Genomic DNA, 7,004 nt, shown 5'->3' on the forward strand with positions numbered 1-7,004 from the left:
GATGTCACGGAATTCCAGCTGAGCTATTTCAAATTCTAAAAGATGATGCTGTGAAAGTGCTGCACTCAATATGTCAGCAAATTTGGAAAACTCATCAGTGGCTACAGGACTGGAAAAGATCAGTTTTCATTCCAGTCCCAAAGAAAGGCAATACCAAAGAATGTTCAAACTCCCGCACAATTGCACTCATCTCACATGATAGTAAAGTAATGCTCAAAATTCTCCAAGCCAGGCTTCAAGAGTAGGTGAATTGTGAACTTCCAGATGTTCAAGTTGGATTTAGAAAAGGCAGATGAACCAGAGGTCAAACTGCCAACATCTGTTGGATCATCAAAAAAAGTAAGCAAGTTCAAGAAAAACATCTACTTTTGCTTTATTGACTACGCCAAGTCTTTAAATAAGTGGATCACAACTGTCCAGTTCAGTTCAATCCCTCAGTCATGTCTGACTCTTTTTGACCCCATGAACCCTTGCACGCCAGGCCTCCCTGTCCATCACCAATTCCTTGGGTCCACCCAAACCCATGTCCATAGAGTCTATGGTGCCATCCAACCATATCATCCACTGTTGTCCCCTTCTCGTCTTGCCTTCAATCGTTCCGAGCATCAGGGTTTTTTCAAATGAGTCAGCTCTTTGCAATAGTTGGCCAAAGTTTTGAAGTTTCAGCTTCAACATCAGTCCTTCCAATGAACACCCAGGACTGATCTCCTTTAGGATGGACTGATTGGATCTCTTTGCAGTCCAAGGGACTCTCAAGTGTCTCTCCAATGCCACAGTTCAAAAGCATCAATTCTTCAGCCCTCAGCTTTCTTTATAGTCCAAATCTCACATCCATACATGACTACTGGAAAAACAATAGCCTTGACTAGATGGACCTTTGTTGACAAAGTAATGTTTCTGTTTTATAACATGCTATCGAGCTTGGTCATAACTTTCCTTCCAAGGAGTAAGCATCTTTTAATGTCATTGCTTCAATCACCATCTTCAGTGATTTTGGAGCCTAGAAAAATAAAGGCAGCCACTGTGTCCACTGTTTCCCCATCTATTTGCCATGAAGTGATGAGACTGGATGCCATGATCTTAGTTTTCTGAATGCTGAGCTTTAAGCCAACTTTTTCACTCTCCTCTTTCACTTTCTTCAAGAGGCTCTTTAGTTCTTCACAGCAAACTGTGGAAAATTCTTAAATGGATGGAATACCAGACCACCTTAACTGCCTCCTGAGAAATCTGTATGCAGGTCAGGAAGCAACAGCTAGAACAAGACATGGAACAATAGACTGGTTCCAAATTGGGAAAAGATTGCATCAAGGCTGTATATTGTCACCTGGCTTATTTAACTTATATGCCGAGTACATCATGTGAAATGCTGGGTTGGATGAAGCACAAGCTGGAAACAAGATTGCCACAGGATATATCAATAACCTCAGATATGCAGATGACACCACCCTTATGGCAGGAAGGAAAGAGAACTAAAGAACCTCTTGATGAAAATGAAAGAGGAGAGTGAAAAAGCTGACTTAACACTCAATATTCAGAAAACTATGATCATAGCATCTGGTCCCATCACTTCATGGCAAATAGATTGGGAAACAATGGAAACAGTGAGAGACCTTATATTTTTGGGCTGCAAAATCACTGCAGATGGTGACTGCAGCCATGAGATTAAAAGACACTTGCCCTTTGCAAGAAAAGCTATGACCAAACTAGACAGCATATTAAAAAGCAGAACACTACTTTGCCGACAAAGTTCTGTCTAGTCATAGCTGTGGCTCCAGGAGTCATTTATGGATGTGAGAGGTGGACTATAAAAAAGCTGAGAGCCAAGGAATTGATGGTTTTGAACTGTTGTGTTGGAGAAGACTCTTGATAGTTCCTTCAACTGCAAGGAGATCAAACCAGTGGAAAGCAGTCCTGAATATTCATTGGAAGAACTGATGGTAAAGCTGAAACTTCAATATTCTGGTCACCTGTTGGGAAGAGCTGAGTCATTGGAAATGACCCCGATGCTGGGAAAGATTGAAGGCAGGAGGAGAAGGGAATGACAAAGGATGAGATGGTTGGATGGCATCACCGACTCAATGGACATGGATCTGAGTGAAGTCTGGGAGTTGGTTTTGGACAGGGAAACCTGGCATGATGCAGTCCATGGGATCCCAAGGAATCAGACACAACTGAGTGACTGAATTGAACTTTTTCTCCTAATTTTTACTTTTTTCTCTTTTCTCTCTCTTCTGTTTCTTCTCTATATAAGTCGGTGAGTCACTTTGTATTCTCCTGGCTGTAGAGAGCTGTTTCACCATTAACCTTGGGGTTTCATCTGTATTGTGTGGCCTGAGAAGTTTTCATGCTACTGTAAAAGATTGAGGCTGAACCCCAGAGACAAAAGACTCAACTTCAGGAATTTGGACCATCAGAGAATGCCCAATCCCATGGAATGTTAATAGAGGAGAACTCATCCAAAGGCCTCCATATGTACACTGAGACCAAGTTCCATCCAAGAGCCAGCAATCACTAATGCAAGATGCCTCACCCCAATCCTCCAGCAAAACAGGAACACAACACTGCACATTAGCAGACAGGCTCTCCAAAGCCATACGAAACCCCTAGACACCCCAAAACTCACCACAGGACACTGTACTACCCTCCAGCGAGACAAGATCCAGCTCCATCCACAAGAACGCAGGCAAAAATCCCCCAACCAGGAAACCTTCATAGGGCACTGAACCAACCCTACCATAGGGAGGAGACTCCACAAATTAAGACAGACTACGTCTCTCTAGCTTGCAGCAAGCAGACCCCTAACACAGTAAACTAAGCAAAATACAAAGACAGAGAAATACGCAGGAAATGAAGGAACATGGTGAAAATCCACCAGACCAAACAAACAAGGAAGAGATAAACAGTCTACCTGAAAAAGAATTTAGAATAATAATAGTAAACATAATCCAAAATCTTGAAAACAAAATGGAGGCATGGATAAATAGACTGGAGGCATGGATCAAGAAGAAGTAAGAAATGTTTAACAAGTACCTAGAATAATTAAATAATAGATTATCAACAATGATCAACACAATAATTCAGATTAAAAAAAAAATACTCTGGAGGGGACCAACAGTAGAGTAACTGAGGGAGAACAAATAAGTGAGCTGGAGGGTAGAATGTTAGAAACAACTGAAGCAGAAAGAAATTAAAAAAAACAAAGGAATAAAAATTCTGAAGACAGAATCAGAGACATCTGGGACACTGTTAAGCACTCCAACATTTGAATCATAAGCATCCCAGAGGAGAGGAATAAAGGAAAGAGCATGAGAAAATATTTGAGGAAAATATATCTGAAAACTTTTCTGAAATGGGAAAGGAAATAGCCACCGAAGTCCAGGAAGCCCAGAGTGTCTCGTACAGGATAAACCCAAGGAGAAACACACCAAGACACATATTAATCAAAGTAACAACAATTAAACACAAAGAGTAGATATTAAAATCAGTAAGGGAAAAGCAACAAATAATATTCAAGAGGATCTCCATAAGGCTAACAGCTAACCTTTCAGTAGAAAGGAAATGTTCTCCACAGAACATTCCTAGATAACCTTGATTCTAATTATGGCTTTTGCTTAGATGGATTCATTCTCACAAAATTAATTTCTGTAGCATACAATTATCCATACACATCCTTGGCCTTTTCTTCAAAGCATGCTTTAGCAAGTTAGTAGTTTGAAATGGCTGAGAATTTTTCAGATGACCACGTTCTGATTCCTTTTGTGCTTAATAGCTTCTTATTCAATGTATTTTTTAATGTATTTATTTTAATTGGAGGATAGTTACCTTACAATATTGTGATGGCCTCTGACAGACATGAATACAGACTGGCAATAGGTGGTTACCCCTCCCTCTCAAAAATCCCTCCCATCTCCCACCCTCCCCATCCCTCCAAGTTGTCATAGAGCACCAGCTTTGGGTTCCCTGCATCATACATCAAACTCCTACTGGCTATCCACTTTAATGGCAATGGATATGTTTCAATGGTACTCTCCTAAATAAACCCACACTCTTTTACTCCCACTGTGTCCAAAAGTCTGTTTTTTGTGTCTGTGTCTCCTCTGCTGCCTTGTGTGTAGGATCGTCTGTACTATCTTTCTAGATTTCATATATATGCATTAATATATGATATTTGTCTTTCTCTTTCTGACTTACTTCACTCTATAATAGGCTCTAAGTTCATCCACCTCATTAGAACTGACTCAAATGCATTCATTTTTATAACTGAGTAATATTGCATTGTGTTCATGTACCACAAGTTTCATATCCATTAATATATTGAGGGGCATCTATGTTGCTTCCATGTTCTAGCAATTTTAAATAGTGCTGCAATGAACATTGGGGAATGTGTGTCTTTTTCAACTGTGATTTCCTCAGGGTATATGCCCAGGAGTGGGAATGCTGGGTCATATGATAGATGTAGTCATAAGTTTTTAAGGAATCTCCATACTGTTTTCCATAGTGGTTGTATCAGTTTGCATTCTCAGAAATAGTATAAAAGGGTTCCCTTTTTTCCACATCCTCTCCAGAATTTATTGTTTTTGTAGACTTTTTGATGATGGTCATTCTGACCAGTCTGAGATGATACCTCTGTAGTTTTGATTTGCATTACTCTAATAATGAGTGATGTTGAGCATCTTTTCATGTGCTTATCAGTTATCTGCATGTCTTCTTTGGGAAAATATGTGTTTAGATCTTCTGTCCACTTTTTGACTGGATTGTTTGATTTTCTGCTTTGAAGCTTCTTGTATATTTTGGAACTAAATTCTTTGTCAGTTGTTTCATTTGGTACTATTTTCTCCAATTTTAGGGGTTGTCTTTTCACTTTGCTTATAGTTTTATTCATTGTGCAAAAACTAAGTTTAATTAGGTCCCATTTACTTACATTTGCTTTTATTTCCATTACTCTAGGAGGTGGGTCATAGAGGATCTTGCTGTGATTTATGTCAGAGAGTGTTCGGCCTATGTTTTCCAGTAAGAGTTTTATAGTTTCTGTTGCTACTTTTATGTCTTTAACCTATTTTGAGTTTATTTTTTGTGTATGGCATTAGAAAGTGTTCTAATTTCATTCTTTTACACATCATTGACCAGTTTTCCCACCACCACTTGTTGAAGACACTATCTTTTCTCCATTGTATATTTTTGTCTCATTTGTCAAATATAAGGTGTCCATCAGCTCAGTTCAGTTCAGTTCAGTCGCTCAGTTGTGTCTGACTCTTTGCGACACCATGAATCACAGCACGCCTGGCCTCCCTGTCCATCACCAACTCCCGGGGTACATTCACGTCCATCGAGTCACTGATGCCATCCAGACATCTCATCCACTGTCATCCCCTCTCCTCCTGCCCCCAATCCCTCCCAGCATCACAGTCTTTTCCAAAGAGTCAACTCTTCTCATGAGGTGGCCAAAGAGCTGGAGTTTCAGCATTAGCATCATTCCTTCCAAAGAACACCCAGGGCTGATCTCCTTCAGAATGGACTGGTTGGATCTCCTTGCAGGCCAAGGGACTCTCAAGAGTCTTCTCCAACACCACAGCTCAAAAGCATCAATTCTTCGGTGCTCAGCCTTCTTCACAGTCCAACTCTCACATCCATACATGACTACTGGAAAAACCATAGCCTTGACTAGATGGACCTTAGTCGACAAAGTAATGTCTCTGCTTTTGCATATGTTATCTAGGTTGGTCATAACTTTTCTTCCAAGGAGTAAGCATCTTTTAATTTCATGGCTGCATTCACCATCTGCAGTGATTTTGGAACCTAAAAAAAAACAAAAAGTCTGACACCGTTTCCACTGTTTCCCCATCTATTTCCCATGAAGTGATGGGACCGGATGCCATGATCTTCGTTTTCTGAATGTTGAGCTTTAAGACAACTTTTTCACTTTCCTCTTTCACTTTCATCAAGAGGTTTTTGAGTTCCTCTTCACTTTCTGCCATAAGGGTGGTGTCATCTGCATATCTGAGGTTATTGATATTTCTCCCAGCAATCTTCATGTCAGCTTGTTTTTCTTTTAGTCCAGCGTTTCTCATGATGTACTCTGCATATAAGTTAAACAAGCAGGGTGAAAATATACAGCCTTGATGTAGTACTTTTCCTATTTGGAACCAGTCTGTTGTTCCAAGTCCGATGTGTGGATTTACCTCCAGACTTTCTATCTTGTTCCATTGGTCAATAGTTCTGTTTTCGTGTCTATATCATACTCTCTTGATGACTATAGCATTGTAATGTATTCGGATATCAGAAAGATTGATTGTTTTAGTTCCATTCTTCTTTCTCAAGATTGCTTTGGCTATTTGGGGTCTTTTATGTATCCACATGGGTTGTGAAATTATTTGTTCTAGTTCTGTGAAAAATACTATTGGTAGTTTGATAAAGATTACATAGAGTCTACAGATTGCTTTGGGTAGTATAGTCATTTTCACTATATTGAGTCTTCCAATCCAAAAACATGGTACATCTCTATCTGTATATCACCTTTGATTTATTTCATCAGTGTCTTATACTTTTCTGCAAACATGTGATTTGTATATTTAGGTAAATTTATTCATACCTATTTTATTCTCTTTGTTGGAATGGTGAATATGATTATTTTCTTAATTTATCTGATTTTTCATTGCTAATGTATAGGAATGCAAGGTATTTCTGTTTATTGATTTTATATCCTGAAACTTTACTATATTTATTGATTAGCTCTAACAATTTTTGGGTGACATTTTTAGGGTTTTCTATGTAGAGAATCATGTCATTCACAAAAAAAAAAAAAATGAAAGTTTTACTTCTTCCTTTCAAACTGAATTTGCTTTATTTCTTTATCTTCTCTGATTACTGAGTGAGGGTTTCCAAAACTATGTTGAATAATTGTGGTGAGAGTGAGGACCTTTGTCTTGTTACTGATTTTAGAGGAATACTTTCAGTTATTCACCACTAAGGACAATATTTCCTGGTAGTTTGGCATATGTGGCCTT

This window comes from Capricornis sumatraensis, chromosome 3 (assembly GCF_032405125.1).
Source record: "Capricornis sumatraensis isolate serow.1 chromosome 3, serow.2, whole genome shotgun sequence".
NCBI classification, from domain to species: Eukaryota; Metazoa; Chordata; class Mammalia; order Artiodactyla; family Bovidae; genus Capricornis; species Capricornis sumatraensis.